A 21,266-nucleotide genomic window follows, 5' to 3' on the forward strand; every position below is an offset into this window, starting at 1 on the left:
TTTCAACCTTATCCCCTTTTTCACTTGGCTTGGTGTTGTCTTCAAGAACTTCATCTTGCCCAATGGGAGGTGAGTCAATTTTGGATAGGAATTCATTGATGAATGAATCCATCTCTTGATCAACCTCTTCATATTCTTCAATTTCAATATACACCATGCCAACTTTTTCCTCTTGGTAGCTCTCTTTCGATTCACTCTCTTCTTTATTGTTCACCAAGGGTATGGAAGGTTGTGCACACTCTTCTATAATTTCAACTCCATGTCCAATGGGAGAGAATTCCATTGTAAAGAGAAATTCATCCATGATTGAATCCATCTCTTGATAAGCCTCTTCCAAGTCTCTAACGATGATATGCCTTGGAGGTTGCGCACCCTCTTCAACATCGATATCAAGCTTCTTGGAAGAGTTCTCCATGATGCTACATTCCCATGGACTTTCAACATCTCCCAAATCTTCAACCACTTCTTCCTTTTCTTCAATGATCATAGGCTCCTCCAAATATTCTAACACAAAATTTAACTCCTCCTTTTCCACCGAATTTTCCAATTTCTCCTTCATACTTTGCTCTTCTTTTGACCTTTCACATGTGGTTACGGAATTACCTTGAGTCTTCAAACATTGGTGGGCTAGAGTATGCACCACCTTGGTCAAATTGGTCACAAACTCAAGTGTATCCCGCTTCATGGCTTCTTGTCTTTGAAGTAACAAAGTGAGAGGATCGTCTATTGGGGCTTGGGGTGGGTAGGGAGGTTCATCATTTTGAAGAAAGGGTTCATAATAGGAAGGTGGTTCTTCTTGGTAAGGTTGTGGAGGTTGTGTGTATTGAGGTGGTTCTTGGGAGTAATCTTGGAATTGTGGTTCCATGTATGGCTCATATGGTTCTAAAGATGGATGGTGTGACGAATACGGATTGGGGTCATAGGGAAGTGTTTGGTGAAAATAAGCTTGTGAGTGTGGTTGAGGTTGATGTTGAGGATATGTCTCATAGGCGTATGGTGGTGGCACTTGAAAGTTACAAAGGGATTCACCATAGCCATTTGATTGGTATGCATCATAGAATGGCTCTTCTTCATAGTGCATTGGTGGGGGTTGTTGCCAAGAAGATTGATCATATGCATATGGCTCCTCCCACCTTTGATTGTTCCATCCTTGATGCACATCCTCATTGAAGTTCTCATCTCCTACAACATAGTCGTAATCACACTCATAGCCAAAGTGAGAATTCATGGTGGAAAGAGAAAATAAAATTCTACAACTAGCAAATAAAGCAAAAAGCAAGATATTCACACTATTCACATATGTACAATAACCAATAACATAACACCATTGCAACTCCCCGGCAACGGCGCCATTTTGATGATTGGATTTTTGACGGTTTAGAATTTCACTAATGAAATCTCGTTGTAAAGTATAGTTTCTAAACCAAACAATAATCCTTTCATACAAAAAGTTGTTTGTCACTAAAACAAACCCCTAAAATTTATAAACCGAAGTATTGAACCTCGGGTCGTTCTCCCTAGGAATTACAATAAAGTGTCTTGTTATTGGTTGTGAGTTATTTTGGGGTTTTTGAGATTTTAGACAAGAAATATAAATGGCAAAAGAAATAAACTAACAACTAATAAAACTCTTAGTAAGATATGAGAACTAAAAGTCCTATCCTAGTTATCCTCCTCAATTGTGATGAGAATTATTCATTGCTCCCACTTGGTTAACCTCTAACCATGGAGGAAAGTCAAGTGGATGAATCAATTTGATTCCTCAAGTCCTAATCAACTCCTAGAGGAATGACTAGCTTTAGAGGCATTCAAATCAATTAGCAATCTCTAATTATCAATCAACAAAGGAATTAGATAACTCAAGAGTCACTAATCACTCTACCTAGGCCAAGAGGAACAAAACCTACACTAAAATCCCACCAAGCATTTCATCAAACACTTGGAAGGCACAAAAGGAAAGCATACTAAAATCTAACAACAATTATTGCAAAGAATTAACAATAACAAATCAAGGAAATCACAATTATCATGAATTACCTCAAATTGCATTATTGAAAGAAAACAAATGAACAACAATCTATCCAAAACAAAATGAAGAATTACAATTATTAAAGTACATAACTAGAAAGAGGAAGAGGAGAAGATTAAAACTTGATAAGGGAAAAAGTGAATTGAAGCATGAATTAAACCTAGATCTAAGAGGAGAGATTAACCTAATCCTAATCCTAGAGAGAAGTGAGAGCTTCTCTCTCTAAACTAGCTCTAAACTAATCCTAATTATGCTATATGCTAGATTCCTAGATGCCTTTCCCCTCAATCCTTGATCCTTTTATTCCTTTCTCTTAGCAATTGGCGCCAAAATGGGTTCAAAAACCCTCTCAAATCGCCAGGCACGTGTTGCTTTAATGAAGTCATGTGTGATCATCGACGCGTGCGCGTCCCTGGCCGATTCTGCAATGTGCGTGCGAGCGCCTTGTGCGCGTGCGCGTGCTTGGTCGAGATCAATTCTTTGGTTTTTGTGCTTCTCTCCACTTGCATGCTTTCTTCCTTGCTCCCTTGATCCATGTCTAGCCTATTTCAACCTGAGATTACTAGCAAACACATCAAGGCATCTTATGGAATCAAGGATGAATTAAAATTATCAAATTAAAGGCTTAAAAGGCATGTTTTTACACTTAAGCACAAATACGGGAGAGATAACAAAACCATGCCAATTCATAGGCTAAATGCGAGAAAAGGTCATCAAAATACTCTAAATTCAATACAAGTTAAACCCTAAAAATGGGGTTTATCAACCCCCACCTAACATATTCCCACCTTACCTCTGGTGCACGAAATTGCAATCACACTTTTGCAATCCCGCACAACTAACCAGCAAGTGCACTGGGTCATCCAAGTAATACCTTGCGTGAGCAAGGGTCGATCCCACGGAGATTGTCGGCTTGAAGCAAGCTATGGTTATCTTGTAAATCTTAGTCAGGATATCAGAAATTATCAGGATTGATTGTAAAAAGCAAAAGAACATGAAATGGTTACTTGTTTTGCAGTAATGGAGAATAGGTTGAGGCTTTGGAGATGCTCCATCTTCTGAATCTCTGCTTTCCTTCCATGGCAAGCTGTATGTAGGGTTTCACCGTTGTCAGTGGCTACCTCCCATCCTCTCAGTGAAAATGTTCCTATGCTCTGTCACAGCATGGCTAATCAGCTGTCGGTTCTCGGTCAGGCCGGAATAGAATCCATCGATCCTTTTGCGTCTGTCACTAACGCCCCGCCTGCTAGGAGTTTGAAGCACGTCACAGTCATTCAGTCATTGAATCCTACTCAGAATACCACAGACAAGGTTTAGACCTTCCGGATTCTCTTGAATGCCGCCATCAGTTCTAGCTTATACCACGAAGATTCTGGTTAAGGAATCCAAGAGATATCTACTCAATCTAAGGTAGAACGGAGGTGGTTGTCAGGCACACGTTCATAATTGAGAATATGATGAGTGTCACGGATCATCACATTCATCCGGGTTAAGAACAAGTGATATCTTAGAATGGAAGCAAGCATGATTGAATAAGAAACAGTAGTAATTGCATTAATCCATCAAGACACAGCAGAGCTCCTCACCCCCAACCATGGGGTTTAGAGACTCATGCCGTGGAATGTATACAATGAAACGTCTAAAAATGTCATGAGGTTCTTGATACAATGTCAAAAGATCCTATTAATAGTAAACTAGTATCCTAAGGTTTACAGAAATGAGTAAATGACATAAAAATCCACTTTCGGGCCCACTTGGTGTGTGCTTGGGCTGAGCAATGAAGCATTTTCGTGTAGAGACCTTTTCTGGAGTTAAACGCCAGCCTTCATGCCAGTTTGGGCGTTTAACTCCAAGTTTTATGCCAGTTCCAGCGTTTAACGCTGGAATTCCTGAGGGTGACTTTGAACGCCGGTTTGGGCCATCAAATCTTGGGCAAAGTATGAACTATCATATATTGCTGGAAAGCCCAGGATGTCTAATTTCCAACGCCGTTGAGAGCACGCCAATTGGGCTTCTGTAGCTCCAGAAAATCCACTTCGAGTGCAGGGAGGTCAGAATCCAACAGCATCTGCAGTCCTTTTCAGTCTCTGAATCAGATTTTTGCTCAGAACCTTCAATTTCAGTCAGAAAATACCTGAAATCACAGAAAAACACACAAACTCATAGTAAAGTCCAGAAAAGTGAATTTTAATTAAAATCTACTAAAAATATACTAAAAACTAACTAAAAGATACTAAAAACATACTAAAAACAATGCCAAAAAGTGTACAAATTATCCGCTCATCACAACACCAAACTTAAATTGTTGCTTGTCCCCAAGCAACTGAAAATCAAAATAGAATAAAAAGAAGAGAATATACTATAGACTCCAAAATATCAAAGAAACATAGTTCCAATTAGATGAGCGGGGCTAGTAGCTTTTTGCCTCCGAACAGTTTTGGCATCTCACTCTATCCTCTGAAATTCAGAATGATTGGCTTCTTTAGGAACTCAGAATCCAGATAGTGTTATTGATTCTCCTAGTTAAGTATGATGATTCTTGAACACAGCTACTTTATGAGTCTTGGCTGTGGCCCAAAGCACTCTGTCTTCCAGTATTACCACCGGATACATACATGTCACAGACACATAATTGGGTGAACCTTTTTAGATTGTGGCTCAGCTTTGCTAGAGTCCCCAATTAGAGGTGTCCAGGGTTCTTAAGCACACTCTTTTTGCCTTGGATCACAACTTTTTATTTCTTTCTTTTTCTTTTCTTCTCTCTTTTTTTTTCGAACATTTTTTTTTTGTATTCACTGCTTTTTCTTGCTTCAAGAATCATTTTTATGATTTTTCAGATCCTCAATAACATGTCTCTTTTTTCATCATTCTTTCAAGAGCCAACAATTTTAACATTCATGAATAACAAATTCAAAAGACATATGCACTGTTCAAGCATTCATTCAGAAAACAAAAAGTATTGTCACCACATCAAACTAATTCAACTAGTTTCAGAGATAAATTCGAAATCCTGTACTTCTTGTTCTTTTGTGATTAAAGCATTTTTCTTTTAAGAGAGGTGATGGATTCATAGGACATTCATAACTTTAAGGCATAAATTTTATTAATTATGAATTATGAACAAGACTCAAATATAGATATAAGATGAGACTAAAAAAATAAAAATAGGAATAGAAAACAAAAGAAAAACGCAAAAATAGGCTCCTAATGATAGAGGTTTTCACAGAGTTAGGACTCAACAACCTTGATTTTGAGAAGTGGATGCTCCCTCAACTTGAGAGGAGAGCTTTTGGCGTTTCATCTCTTGGAGTTCACGCCCCTGCTTCTCTTGTTCCTTCAGCAATTTTCAGAGCATGCAGTTCTGATTCTGCTGTTCTTCCTTCAGTTGCTCCATAGTTTCTTGCAACTTGGTGATAGATGCTTCTAGGCTGGCCCAGTAGCCAATTTCAGGGAATTCAGGGAGGAACTCCTGCGCCCTCCTTTTGATAGAGTTGTCTTGCACTTGTCCTTCCATAGACTTCTTGGTGATTGGGTGTTCAATGGGTATGAATTCATCTACTCCCATCTTCACCCCAGCCTCTTTACAGAGCAAGGAGATCAAGCTTGGGTAAGCCAGTTTGGCTTCAGTGGAATTTTTATTTGTAATTGTGTAGATCTCACAAGCAATCACATGATGAACCTCCACTTCTCTTCCAAGCATAATGCAATGAATCATCACTGCTCTCTTGATGGTGACCTCAGAACGGTTGCTAGTGGGTAGTATGGAACGCCCAATAAAGTCCAGCCAACCTCTTGCAATTGGTTTGAGGTCTCCCCTCTTGAGTTGGTTTGGGACACCCTTAGAATTGGTTATCCACTTAGTTCCAGGGAGGCATATGTCCTCTAGAACTTGATCCAACCCTTTATGTACTCTCACCATCCTCCTATTAAAGGAGTCAGGATCATCTTGCAGTTGAGGCAATTTGAAGATTTCTCTTATTTTGTCCAGATGAAAGTACATAACTTTCCCTCTGACCATAGTTCTGTAGGTATGGTAAGCAGTTCCAGTCATTCTCTGCTTATCTGTTAACCACAGATTTGAGTAGAATTCCTGAACCATGTTCCTTCCAACCTTTATCTCAGGATTGGTTAGAACTTCCCATCCTCTGTTTCGAATTTGCTCTTGGATCCCCGGATATTCATCTTCTTTCAGATCAAATTTAACTTCCGGGATCACTGACCTCAGACCCATTATCTTGTGATAATGGTCTTCATGTTCTTTGGTTAAGAACTTCTCTTGGTTCCAAAGATTCTTTGGATTATTCTCTTTCTTTCCTCTTAAATTGGTTTGTTTTCCCTTAGAAGTCATAATCTTGATGAATCTTGGCTTAGTGATCACGGAAAAGCACACCAAACTTAGAGGTTTGCTTGTCCTCAAGCAAAAGAAAGAAGAGAAGAGAGAGAGAGGAAGAGCAAATTCGAATGGTGTGGTGGAAAGAGGGAGCCAAACGTGTATTTATAAGGTGGGGAGGGGAGTTTTCGAAAAAAAAGAGAGATTTGAAAGAAAATTTGAGAAGATATGGAAAGGATTTGAGAGAAGGGTGAGTTTTTTGAAGAAGATTTGGGATTAATTTGAGATAGATTTGAAGAATGGTTTTGATTTGTGAAGATTTGAAAGTGAATGATGAAAGGTTGAAGTGCATTTATGTAGAAGAGTATGGGTAAGAAAAGGAAAGTTTGAAAAAATTTGAGTTGAAAACGAAATTGTGGTCCCCCCACCTTTCTGGCGTTAAACGCCCAGAATGGCACCCATTCTGGCGTTTAACGCCCAATTGATGCCCCTTTTGGGCGTTTAACGCCAGAATTCCTTTATCACTGGGCGTTTTTCCAAAAACGCCCAGGATGCTGCACACCTGGCGTTAAACGCCCAGAATGGTGCCCATTCTGGCGTTTAACGCCCAAAATGGCACCATTCCTGGCGTTAAACGCCCAGAATGGTATCCATTCTGGCGTTTAACGCCCAAAATGCCCCTTACTGGCATTTTTTCGCCAGTAAGCTCTTTTTCTCTATTTTTTGAGCTGAATCCTTCTGTAACTCTGTGAATTCCTTCATTTTTGATACTTGCCTCTGTAAGAACAAATCATATAACCTCCTAATGACTGGGTTGCCTCCCAGCAAGCGCTTCTTTACTGTCTTTAGCTGGACCTTCACTGAGAATCACTCAAGTCTCAGTTTTGAGCATTCCTGCTCAAAATTGCCTTCAAGATAATGCTTGATTCTCTGTCCATTAACAATGAACTTTTTCTCAGAATCAATATCCTGAAGCTCAACATATCCATATGGTGAAACTCCTGTAATCACATACGGACCCCTCCACCGGGACTTGAGTTTTCCTGGAAACAATTTGAGCCTAGAGTTGAAGAGCAGAACTTTTTGTCCTGGCTCAAAGACTCTGGTTGACAATTTCTTGTCATGCCACTTCTTTGCCTTTTCCTTATAGATTTTTGCATTTTCAAAGGCATTGAGTCTGAACTCCTCTAGCTCATTTAACTGGAGCAATCTTCTTTCACCAGCTAACTGAGCATCCATGTTTAGGAATCTGGTTGCCCAGTAGGCTTTATGTTCCAGTTCCACAGGCAAATGACAGGCCTTCCCATACACCAGTTGGTATGGAGAGGTTCCTATCGGAGTTTTGAATGCTGTTCTGTATGCCCACAGAGCATCATCCAAGCTCTTTGCCCAATCCTTTCTCCGGGCTATCACAGTCCATTCTAGGATTCTTTTTAGCTCTCTGTTAGAGACTTCAGCTTGCCCATTTGTCTGTGGATGATACGGAGTTGCCACTTTATGGCTGATTCCATATCTAACCATAGCAGAGTATAGCTGTCTGTTGCAGAAATGAGAGCCCCCATCACTGATTAGTACTCTGGGAACACCAAACCTGCTGAAGATGTGTTTCTGGAGGAATTTTAGCACGGTCTTGGTATCATTAGTGGGTGTAGCAATTGCCTCTACCCATTTAGATACATAGTCCACCGCCACCAGAATGTAAGTGTTTGAGTATGATGGTGGGAATGGCCCCATGAAGTCAATTCCCCATACATCAAACAATTCTATCTCTAATATCCCTTGTTGAGGCATGGCATATCCGTGAGGCAGGTTACCAGCTCTTTGGCAACTGTCACAGTTACGCACAAACTCTCGGGAATCTTTATAGAGAGTAGGCCAGTAGAAGCCACACTGGAGGACTTTAGTGGCTGTTCGCTCACTTCCAAAATGTCCTCCATACTGTGATCCATGGCAATGCCATAGGATCCTTTGTGCTTCTTCTCTGGGTACACATCTGCGGATCACTCCGTCAGCACATCTCTTAAAGAGATATGGTTCATCCCAGAGGTAGTACTTGGCATCTGAAATTAATTTCTTTCTTTGCACACTGCTGTACTCCTTGGGTATGAACCTCACAGCTTTATAATTTGCAATATCTGCAAACCATGGAGCTTCCTGAATGGCAAAGAGTTGCTCATCTGGAAAAGTCTCAGAGATCTCAGTAGAAGGGAGGGACGCCCCAACTACTGGTTCTATTCGGGACAGATGATCAGCTACTTGGTTCTCTGTCCCTTTTCTGTCTCCTATTTCTATATCAAACTCTTGCAGAAGCAACACCCATCTGATAAGCCTGGGTTTTGAATCCTGCTTTGTGAGTAAGTATTTAAGAGCAGCATGGTCAGTGTACACAACCACCTTGGATCCTACTAGATAAGATCTAAACTTGTCAATGGCATAAACCACTGCAAGTAATTCTTTTTCTGTGGTTGTGTAATTCTTCTGTGCATCATTTAGAACACGGCTAGCATAATAAATGACATGCAGAAGTTTGTTATGCCTCTGTCCCAACACTGCACCAATGGCATGATCACTGGCATCACACATTAACTCAAATGGCAATGTCCAGTCTGGTGCAGAGATGACTGGTGCTGTGACCAGCTTAGCTTTCAGGGTCTCAAACGCCTGCTGACACTGTGTGTCAAACACAAATGGTGTGTCAGCAGCTAGCAGGTTACTCAGAGGTTTTGCAATTTTTGAAAAATCCTTTATAAACCTTCTGTAAAATCCTGCATGCCCCAGAAAGCTTCTGATTGCCTTAATATTGGCAGGTGGTGGTAATTTTTCAATTACCTCTAACTTTGCCTTATCCACCTCTATTCCCCTGCTTGAAATTTTATGCCCAAGGACAATTCCCTCAGTCACCATAAAGTGACATTTCTCCCAGTTTAAAACCAGGTTAGTCTCTTGGCATCTTTTCAGGACAAGTGCTAGGTGGTTAAGACAGGAGCCGAATGAGTCTCCATATACTGAGAAGTCGTCCATGAAGACTTCCAGAAATTTCTCTACCATATCTGAGAAGATAGAGAGCATGCACCTCTGAAAGGTTGCAGGTGCATTGCACAGACCAAAAGGCATCCTTCTGTAGGCAAACACGCCAGAAGGGCAAGTAAATGCTGTCTTCTCTTGGTCCTGAGGATCTACTGCAATTTGGTTGTAGCCTGAATAGCCATCCAAAAAGCAGTAGAAATCATGACCAGCTAGTCTTTCTAGCATTTGGTCTATGAATGGTAAAGGGAAGTGATCCTTTCTGGTGGCTGTATTGAGCCTTCTGTAGTCAATACACATGCGCCACCCTGTGACTGTTCTTGTAGGAACCAGTTCATTTTTTTTATTATGAACCACTGTCATGCCTCCCTTTTTGGGGACAACTTGGACAGGGCTCACCCAGGGGCTATCAGAAATAGGATAAATAATCCCAGCCTCCAGTAATTTAGTGACCTCTTTGATGAGCGGATAATTTGTACGCTTTTTGGCATTGTTTTTAGTATGTTTTTAGTAGTTTTAGTTGAGTTCTTAGTATATTTTTATTAGTTTTTAGTTAAAATTCACTTTTCTGGACTTTACTATGAGTTTGTGTGTTTTTCTGTGATTTCAGGTATTTTCTGGCTGAAATTGAGGGACCTGAGCAAAAATCTGATTCAGAGACTGAAAAGGACTGCAGATGCTGTTGGATTCTGACCTCCCTACACTCGAAGTGGATTTTCTGGAGCTACAGAAACCCAATTGGCGCGATCTCAACGGCGTTGGAAAGTAGACATCCTGGGCTTTCCAGCAATATATGATAGTCCATACTTTGCCCAAGATTTGATGGCCCAAACCGGCGTTCAAAGTCACCTACAGAAATTCCAGCGTTAAACGCCGGAACTGGCACCTAATTGGGAGTTAAACGCCCAAACTGGCATAAAAGCTGGCGTTTAACTCCAAGAGAAGTCTCTACACGAAAATGCTTCATTGCTCAGCCCAAGCACACACCAAGTGGGCCCGGAAGTGGATTTTTATGTCATTTACTCATCTCTGTACACCCTAGGCTACTAGTTTTCTATAAGTAGGACCTTTTACTATTGTAAGATATAGAGAGTCTTTTGATCATGTTTTGATGATTGAACTCACTTTGGGAGGCTGGCCATTCGGCCATGCCTAGACCTTGTTCTTATGTATTTTCAACGGTGGAGTTTCTACACACCATAGATTAAGGTGTGGAGCTCTGCTGTACCTCGAGTATTAATGCAATTACTATTGTTCTTCTATTCAATTCCGCTTGTTCTTTGTCCAAGATATCACTTGTTCTTCAATCTGATGAAGGTGATGATTGACACTCATCATCATTCTCACCTATGAACAAGGTGACTGACAACCATTCTTGTTCTACAAGCATCTGAGGCTTAGTAAATATCTCTTGGATTTCTGATTGCATGATGCATGGTTGATCGCCTGACAACCGAGTGCTCGCCTGACAAACGAGCCAACCATTCCGTGAGATCAGAGTCTTCGTGGTATAGGCAAGAACTGATGGCGGCATTCAAGAGAATCCGGAAGGTCTAACCTTGTCTGTGGTATTCTGAGTAGGATTCAATGATTGAATGACTGTGACGTGCTTCAACTTGTAACCTGCTGGGCGTTAGTGACAGACGTAAAAGAGGGATTCTATTCCAGTAGGAGCGGGAACCGACCGGTGATTGGCCGTACTGTGACAGAGTGCGTGAGCATTAGCTTTCACTGCGAGGATGGGAGGTAGCCACTGACAACGGTGAAACCCTACATGAGCTTGCCATGGAAAGGAGTAAGATGGACTGGATGAAGGCAGTAGGAAAGCAGAGAGACGGAAGGGAAGGCACCTTCATACGCTTGTCTGAAGCTCTCACCAATGATATACATAAGTATCTCTATCTTTATCTTTTATGTTATTTTCGTTCATCACCATATCCATTTGAGTCTGTCTGACTAAGATTTACAAGATGACCATAGCTTGCTTCATACCACCAATCTCCGTGGGATCGACCCTTACTCGCGTAAGGTTTATTACTTGGACGACCCAGTGCACTTGCTGGTTAGTTGTGCGAAGTTGTGTTTATGCCATGGTATTGAGCACCAAGTCTTTGGAGCCATTACCGGGGATTGTTCTTGTGTAAAAGTATTGTTCACAATTTCGTGCACCAAGTTTTTGGCGCCGTTGCCGGGGATTGTGTTTGAGTATGGACAACTGACGGTTCATCTTGTTGCTTAGATTAGGCATTTATTTTTTTTCGAAATTCTTGAAGATGAATTCTAGAGTTTCATGATGATTTGCTGAAATCTGGCTGGCCGTAAAGCCATGTCTAATTTCATTGGACCGAGGTTTCAACTTAGCATCACAAGAGCTTGTTGATCTTGCTTTTGGAGCAGTGATCTGCTAAGGCTTGGCTGGCCTTTGGCCATGTCTAGTGTTTTGGACCGAAGCTTTCTTTGAAAGCTTGGCTGGCTGTGAAGCCATGTCTAATTCCTGGACCGGAGTCTTAGACTAGCATTGCACTGATTCCTGGAATTCTCATTAAGAATTTTGATATCTTTTTCCAATTAATTTTCGAAAATCACAAAAAAAAAAAATTAGAAAATCATAAAAACCAAAAATATTTCTTGCTTGAGTCTAGTGTCTCATCTTAAGTTTGGTGTCAATTGCATGCATTCATTCTTGTGTCTTAAGGATCTTCAAGTAATTCTTGATGATTTCTTACTCTGATCTTTGAATTCTCTTGACTTGAGTGTTTTTGTGTCTCATGTAGTGTCAGTAGTATACAAACTGCTAAGTTTGGTGTCTTGCATGCATTGTTATTTGATTCTTGTTGCATTTTGATTATTAAAAATCCAAAAATATTTTTAATTTGTGTCTTTTCAAGTCAATAATACAGAGAATTGAAGATTCAGAACATACTGCAGAGGAATTATACAGAAAAAGCTGGGCATTCAAAAATGCCCAGTGAAGAAGGCAGACTGGCGTTTAAACGCCAGCCAGGGTACCTGGTTGGGCGTTTAACGCCCAAAAAGGGTGCATTTTGGGCGTTAAACGCCAGAATGGATACCATTCTGGGCGTTTAACGCCAGGATGGTGCTAGGGAGAAGATTTTGTTTTCAAAATCAATTTTTTTCAAGTTTTCAAAGTTTTTCAAAATCAAATCTTTTTCAAATCATATCTTTTCAATCAAATGTTTTCAAAATCAATTTTTTTCCTTCTTCAAAGATACTTACTAACAATTAATGATTTGATTGAACATTTTTTGCCTTTTCTGTTGAGGAAGGTTTCATGTTTGAATCATATCTTTCCTTGTTAAGCAAGTCATCAATTTTTAAAAAAAAAAATCAAATCTTCTAAAATTGTTTTCAAATCAAATCTTTTTAAAATGTTTTTCAAATCATATCTTTTTTAAAATTGTTTTCAAATCATATCTTTTCATCACATCTTTTTAAAACCAATCATATCTTCTTAACTACATCTTTTTCAAAATAGTTTTCAATCAAATCTTTTTGATTTCTAATTTAAAAATCTTTTTCAAAAAAAAAACACTTGGTTTCTTTTCCACTTTGATTTTCGAAAATCAATTAATGTTTTTCAAAAATGTTTTCAAAATATTTTAATTAATTTTCGAAAATCTTCTTCCCTCCTTCTCACATCCTTCTCTTTATGGAGTACCACTCCTTCTCAATGCACAATTCGAACCTTATCTAAGTAAAGTTCGAATTCTTCTTCTCCTTCTTCTTTCTATTTCTCTTTTCCTCTGACACCTCAAGGAATCTCTATACTGTGATATAGAGGATTCCACATTTTCTTGTTCTCTTCTCTTTCATATGAGCAGGAGCAGAGACAAAGGCATTCTTGTTGAAGCTGACCCTGAACCCGAAAGGACCTTGAAGAGAAAGCTAAGAGAAGCCAAAGCACAACTCTCTTTAGAGGACCTAACCGAATTCTTCAAAGAAGAAGAAGACATGGCAGCCGAAAACAACAATAATGCAAACAATGCAAGGAAGGTGCTGGGTGACTTTACTGCACCTACTCCCGACTTCTATGGGAGAAGCATCTCTATCCCTGCCATTGGAGCAAACAACTTTGAGCTTAAACCTCAATTAGTTTCTCTAATGCAACAGAATTGCAAGTTCCATGGACTTCCAATGGAAGATCCTCATCAGTTCTTAGCTGAATTCTTGCAAATCTGTGACACAGTCAAGACTAATGGGGTAGACCCTGAGGTCCATAGACTGATGCTATTCCCTTTTGCTGTAAGAGACAGAGCTAGAATATGGTTGGACTCACAACCTAAAGAAAGCCTGGACTCTTGGGAAAAGCTAGTCAATGCCTTCTTGGCAAAGTTCTTTCCACCACAAAGATGGAGTAAGCTTAGAGTGGAAGTCCAAACCTTCAGACAGAAGGATGGAGAATCCCTCTATGAAGTTTGGGAAAGATACAAACAATTAATCAGAAAATGTCCTTCTGACATGCTTTCTGAATGGAGCATCATAGGTATTTTCTATGATGGTCTCTCTAAACTGTCCAAGATGTCTTTGGATAGCTCTGCTGGAGGATCTCTTCATCTGAAAAAGACGCCTACAGAGGCTCAAGAGCTAATTGAGATGGTTGCAAATAACCAATTCATGTACACTTCTGAAAGGAATCCTGTGAACAATGGGACTAGTCAGAAGAAAGGAGTTCTTGAGATTGACACTCTGAACGCCATTTTGGCTCAGAATAAAATATTGACTCAACAAGTCAATTTGATTTCTCAAAGTCTGTCTGGAATGCAAAATGCACCAAGCAGTACTAAGGAGGCTTCATCTGAGGAGGAAGCTTATGATCCTGAGAACCCTTCAATGGAAGAGGTGAATTACCTAGGAGAACCCTATGGTAATACCTATAATTCTTCATGGAGAAATCACCCAAATCTCTCATGGAAGAATCAAGAGAGACCTCAACAAGGTTTCAATAATAATGGTGGAAGAAACAGGTTTAACAATGGCAAACCTTTTCCATCATCTTCTCAGCAACAGACAGAGAATCCTAAGCAGAACCCCTCTGACTTAGTAACCATGGTCTCTGATCTAATTAAAACCACTCAAAGTTTCATGACTGAAACAAGGTCCTCCATTAGGAATTTGGAAGGACAAGTGGGACAGCTGAGCAAGAAAGTTACTGAACTCCCTCCAAGTACTCTCCCAAGCAACACAGAAGAAAATCCAAAGGGAGAGTGCAAAGCCATCAATATGGCCGAATTTGGAGAGGATGGAGAGGAAGTGGACGCCACTGAGGAAGACCTCAATGGACGTGCATCAACTTCCAATGAGTTCCCCAATGAGGAACCATGGGAATCTGAGGCTCAAAATGAGACCATAGAGATCCCATTGGACTTACTTCTGCCTTTCATGAGCTCTGATGAGTATTCTTCCTCTGAAGAGGATGAGTATGTCACTGAAGAGCAAGTTGCTAAATACCTTGGAGCAATCATGAAGCTAAATGACAAGTTATTTGGAAATGAGACTTGGGAGGATGAACCTCCTTTGCTCACCAAAGAGCTGGATGACTTGTCTAGGCAGAAATTACCTCAAAAGAGACAAGATCCTGGGAAGTTTTCCATACCTTGTACCATAGGCACCATGACCTTCAAGAAGGCTCTGTGTGACTTAGGGTCAAGTGTAAACCTCATGCCTCTCTCAGTAATGGAGAAGCTAGGGATCTTTGAGGTACAAGCTGCAAAAATCTCACTAGAGATGGCAGACAACTCAAGAAAACAAGCTCATGGAATTGTAGGGAATGTTTTGGTAAAGGTTGAAGACCATTACATTCCTACTGATTTCATAGTCCTAGAGACTGGGAAGTACATGGATGAATCTATCATCCTTGGCAGACCTTTCCTAGCCACAGCAAAGGCTGTGATTGATGTTGATGGAGGTGAACTGATCATTCAAGTGAATGGAGAATCCTTTGTGTTTAAGGCTCAAGGATATCCCTCTGTCACCATAGAGATGAAGCATGAAGAGCTTCTCTCACATCAGAGTCAAGAAGAGCCCCCACAGTCAAACTCTAAGTTTGGTGTTGGGAGGCCACAACCAAACTCTAAGTTTGGTGTTGAACCCCCACATTCAAACTCTAAGTTTGGTGTTGGGAGGTTCCAACATTGCTCTGAGTATCTGTGAGGCTCCATGAGAGCCCTCTGTCAAGCTACTGACATTAAAGAAGCGCTTGTTGGGAGGCAACCCAATGATTATAATTTATATAGTTTCTTTTGTTATTTTATGTTTTTTGTAGGTTGATGATCATAAGAAGTCACAAAATCCATTGAAAAAGCAAAAACAAAATGAAAAACAGGAAGAAAAACAGAACACCCTGGAGGAAGATGTTGCTGGCGTTCAAACGCCAGTAAACCTAGCAGTTGGGCGTTTAACGCCCAGTCTGGCACCATTCTGGGCGTTTAACGCCAGAAAGGGGCACCAGACTGGCGTTAAACGCCAGAAAAGGGCAAGAACCTGGCGTTAAATGCCAGGAATGGGCACCAGCCCGGCGTTTAACGCCAGAAATGGCTCAAAACGTGATTTTGAGCAACATTTGGTGCAGGGATGACTTTTCCTTGACACCACAGGATCTGTGGACCCCACAGGATCCCCACCAACCCCACCACCACTCTCTCTCTTCTTCCCCATTCACCAATCACCTCAATACCTCTTCCCCAAAACCCCTTCACCTATCAAATCCCATCTTTCTCTTCACCACTCACATCCATCCTTCATAAAACCCCACCAACCTCACCCTTCAAATTCAAACCACTTTCCCTCCCAAACCCACCCAATATGGCCGAACCCCATTTCCCCTCTCTCCTATAAATACCCTTCTTCACAACCAAAACACCACTTCTCCCCCTCTTTGGCCGAATACACCACCATCTCCCTCTTCCTCATTTCTTCTTCTTCTACTCTCTTCTTTCTTCTTTTGCTCGAGGACGAGCAAACATTTTAAGTTTGGTGTGGTAAAAGCGTTGCTTTTTCGTTTTTCCATAACCATTATGGCATCCAAGGCCGGAGAAACCTCTAGAAAGAGGAAAGGGAAGGCAAAATCTTCCACCTCCGAGTCATGGGAGATGGATAGGTTCATCTCAAGGGTGCATCAAGACCACTTCTATGAAGTTGTGGCCTTGAAGAAGGTGATCCCTGAGGTCCCCTTTTCACTCAAAAAGGGTGAATATCCGGAGATCCGCCATGAGATCCAAAGAAGAGGTTGGGAAGTACTTACCAACCCCATTCAACAAGTTGGAATCTTGATGGTTCAAGAGTTCTATGCCAATGCATGGATCACCAAGAGCCATGATCAAGTATGAACCCGGATCCAAAGAATTATCTTACTATGGTTCGGGGGAAATACTTGGATTTTAGTCCGGAAAGTGTGAGGGTGGCGTTCAACTTGCCTATGATGCAAGGAGATGAACATCCTTACACAAGAAGGGTCAACTTTGATCAAAGGTTGGACCAAGTCCTCACAATCATATGTGAAGAGGGCGCACAATGGAAGAGAGATTCAAGAGGCAAGCCGGTTCAATTGAGAAGGCATGACCTCAAACCCGTGGCTAGAGGATGGTTGGAGTTTATCCAACGCTCAATCATTCCCACTAGCAACCGGTCCGAGGTTACTTTAGACCGGGCCATCATGATCCATAGCATCATGATTGGAGAAGACGTGGAAGTTCATGAGGTTATAGCCCAAGAACTCTACAAGGTGGCGGATAAGTCCTCTACCTTGGCAAGGTTAGCCTTTCCTCACCTCATTTGTCACCTCTGTTATTTAGTTGGAGTTGACATAGAGGGAGACATCACCATTGATGAGGATAAGCCCATTACCAAGAAAAGGATGGAGCACACAAGAGACCCCTCTCATCATGAGATCCCTGAGATGCCTCAAGGGATGCACTTTCCTCCACAAAACTATTGGGAGCAACTAAACACCTCCCTAGGAGAATTGAGTTCCAACATGGGACAACTAAGGGTGGAGCACTAAGAACACTCCATTCTCCTCCATGAAATAAGAGAAGATCAAAGAATCATGAGAGAGGAGCAACAAAGGCAAGGAAGAGACATTGAGGAGCTCAAGCACTCCATAGGACCTTCAAGAGGAAGGAGGAGCCGCCATCACTAAGGTGGACCCGTTCCTTGATTTCCTTGTTCTTTATTCTTCTGTTTTTCGAATTTTAGTGCTTATGTTTATCCATGTTTGTGTCTTATGATCATTAGTGTCTTAGTGTCTATGCCTTAAAGTTATGAATGTCCTATGAATCCATCACCTTTCTTAAATAAAAACGTGCTTAATTGAAAAGGAAAAGAATTGCATGAATTTTGAATTTTATAACAGTTTAATTATTTTGATGTGGTGGCAACACTTTTGTTCTCTGAATGTATGCTTGAACAGTGCATATGTCTTTTGAATTTGTGGTTCATGAATGTTGGCTCTTGAAAGAATGACGAAAAAGGAGACATGTTACTGAGGATCTGAAAAATCATAAAAATGATTCTTGAAGCAAGAAAAAGCAGTGAACAAAAAAAAAAAGAGAGAAGCAAAAAGCAAACGAAAAAAAAAACAAAAAAAAAGAGAAAGAAGAAAAGAGAAAGAGAAAGAAAGAAATAAAGTTGTGATCCAAGGCAATAAGAGTGTGCTTAAGAACCCTGGACACCTCTAATTGGGGACTTTAGCAAAGCTGAGTCACAATCTGAAAAGGTTCACCCAATTATGTGTCTGTGGCATGTATGTATCCGGTGGTAATACTGGAAGACAGAGTGCTTTGGGCCACAGCCAAGACTCAATAAAGTAGCTGTGTTCAAGAATCATCATACTTAACTAGGAGAATCAATAACACTATCTGGATTCTGAGTTCCTAAAGAAGCCAATCATTCTGAGTTCCAAAGGATAAAGTGAGATGCCAAAACTATTCAGAGGCATAAAGCTAAAAGCCCCGCTCATCTAATTAATACTGATCTTCATAGATGTTTTTGGAGTTCATTGCATATTCTCTTCTTTTTATCTTATTTGATCTTTAGTTGCTTGGGGACAAGCAACAATTTAAGTTTGGTGTTGTGATGAGCGGATAATTTGTACGCTTTTTGGCATTGTTTTTAGTATGTTTTTAGTAGTTTTAGTTGAGTTCTTAGTATACTTTTATTAGTTTTTAGTTAAAATTCACTTTTCTGGACTTTACTATGAGTTTGTGTGTTTTTCTGTGATTTCAAGTATTTTCGGGCTGAAATTGAGGGACCTGAGCAAAAATCTGATTCAGAGACTGAAAAGGACTGCAGATGCTGTTGGATTCTGACCTCCCTGCACTCGAAGTGGATTTTCTGGAGCTACAGAAGCCCAATTGGCGCGGTCTCAACGGCGTTGGAAAGTAGACATCCTGGGCTTTCCAGCAATATATGATAGTCCATACTTTGCCCAAGATTTGATGGCCCAAACCGGCGTTCAAAGTCACCTACAGAAATTCCAGCGTTAAACGCCGGAACTGGCACCTAATTGGGAGTTAAACGCCCAAACTGGCATAAAAGCTGGCGTTTAACTCCAAGAGAAGTCTCTACACGAAAATGCTTCATTGCTCAGCCCAAGCACACACCAAGTGGGCCCGGAAGTGGAGTTTTATGTCATTTACTCATCTCTGTACACCCTAGGCTACTAGTTTTCTATAAGTAGGACCTTTTACTATTGTAAGATATAGAGAGTCTTTTGATCATGTTTTGATGATTGAACTCACTTTGGGAGGCTGGCCATTCGGCCATGCCTAGACCTTGTTCTTATGTATTTTCAACGGTGGAGTTTCTACACACCATAGATTAAGGTGTGGAGCTCTGCTGTACCTCGAGTATTAATGCAATTACTATTGTTCTTCTATTCAATTCCGCTTGTTCTTTGTCCAAGATATCACTTGTTCTTCAATCTGATGAAGGTGATGATTGACACTCATCATCATTCTCACCTATGAACAAGGTGACTGACAACCATTCTTGTTCTACAAGCATCTGAGGCTTAGTAAATATCTCTTGGATTTCTGATTGCATGATGCATGGTTGATCGCCTGACAACCGAGTGCTCGCCTGACAAACGAGCCAACCATTCCGTGAGATCAGAGTCTTCGTGGTATAGGCAAGAACTGATGGCGGCATTCAAGAGAATCCGGAAGGTCTAACCTTGTCTGTGGTATTCTGAGTAGGATTCAATGATTGAATGACTGTGACGTGCTTTAAACTTGTAACCTGCTGGGCATTAGTGACAGACGCAAAAGAGGGATTCTATTCCAGTAGGAGCGGGAACCGACCGGTGATTGGCCGTACTGTGACAGAGTGCGTGAGCATTAGCTTTCACTGCGAGGATGGGAGGTAGCCACTGACAACGGTGAAACCCTACATGAGCTTGCCATGGAAAGGAGTAAGAAGGACTGGATGAAGGCAGTAGGAAAGCAGAGAGACGGAAGGGAAGGCACCTTCATACGCTTGTCTGAAGCTCTCACCAATGATATACATAAGTATCTCTATCTTTATCTTTTATGTTATTTTCGTTCATCACCATATCCATTTGAGTCTGTCTGACTAAGATTTACAAGATGACCATAGCTTGCTTCATACCACCAATCTCCGTGGGATCGACCCTTACTCGCGTAAGGTTTATTACTTGGACGACCCAGTGCACTTGCTGGTTAGTTGTGCGAAGTTGTGTTTATGCCATGGTATTGAGCACCAAGTCTTTGGAGCCATTACCGGGGATTGTTCTTGTGTAAAAGTATTGTTCACAATTTCGTGCACCACTCTTTCTGCACCACCTCCTTCATGGCTGGATTTAGCCTCCTCTGTGGTTGGACCACTGGTTTGGCATTATCCTCCAACAGGATCTTGTGCATGCATCTAGCTGGGCTAATGCCCTTAAGATCACTTATGGACCACCCAAGAGCTGTCTTGTGTGTCCTTAGCACTTGAATCAGTGCTTCCTCTTCCTGTGGATTCAAAGCAGAGCTTATAATCACTGGAAAAGTGTCGCCCTCTCCCAGAAATGCGTACTTCAGGGATGGTGGTAGAGGTTTGAGTTCAGGTTCGGGAGGTCTATTCTCCTCCTGAGGAATTTTCGAAAATTCCTTTGCTTCCTCTAGTTCTTCTTGATCAGGTTGAGCATCTTTGAAGATGTTCTCAAGCTCTGATTCCAGGCTTTTAGCCATATTGATCTCTTCTACCAGAGAGTCAATAATGTCAGCGCCCATGCAGTCATCTGGTGTGTCTGGATGCTGCATAGCTTTTACAGCATTCAACTTGAACTCATCCTCATTGACTCTCAGGGTTACTTCCCCTCTTTGTACATCAATGAGAGTTCGTCCAGTTGCTAGGAAAGGTCTTCCTAGAATGAGAGTTGCACTCTTGTGCTCCTCCATTTCCAGCACCACAAAGTCAATTGGAAAGGCAAAGGGCCCAACCTTGACAATCATGTCCTCTATTATGCCTGATGGGTGTTTAATGGAGCCATCAGCAAGTTGGAGGCATATCCTGGTTGGTTTGACTTCTCCAGCCAACCCAAGCTTTCTGATAGTGGATGCAGGTATTAGATTGATGCTTGCTCCAAGATCACATAGAGCTGTCTTGGTGCAAGCACCTTCTAATGTGCATGGTATGATAAAGCTTCCAAGATCTTGAAGCTTTTCTGGTAAGCTTTTCAGAATGACTGCACTGCATTCTTTAGTGAGAAACACTTTTTCAGTTTCTCTCCAATCCTTCTTATGACTTAAGATTTCTTTCATGAACTTAGCATAAGAAGGTATTTGCTCAAGTGCCTCTGCAAACGGAATATTTATTTCAAGAGTCCTTAGATAGTATGCAAAGCGGGCAAATTGCTTATCC

The 21,266-nt window shown here is 41.1% G+C and overlaps 1 non-coding gene across 1 annotated transcript; it reads right to left on the reverse strand.

The window, feature by feature from the left end:
• Positions 1-13,760: 13,760 nt before the first annotated feature.
• LOC130952708 (small nucleolar RNA R71) lies at positions 13,761-13,868 on the reverse strand. Its single transcript, XR_009074886.1, has one exon. It is a non-coding gene; the product is annotated as a small nucleolar RNA R71 (small nucleolar RNA).
• Between the last annotated feature and the right edge of the window lie 7,398 nt (positions 13,869-21,266).

Source organism: Arachis stenosperma, chromosome 9 (assembly GCF_014773155.1).
Source record: "Arachis stenosperma cultivar V10309 chromosome 9, arast.V10309.gnm1.PFL2, whole genome shotgun sequence".
NCBI lineage: Eukaryota > Viridiplantae > Streptophyta > Magnoliopsida > Fabales > Fabaceae > Arachis > Arachis stenosperma.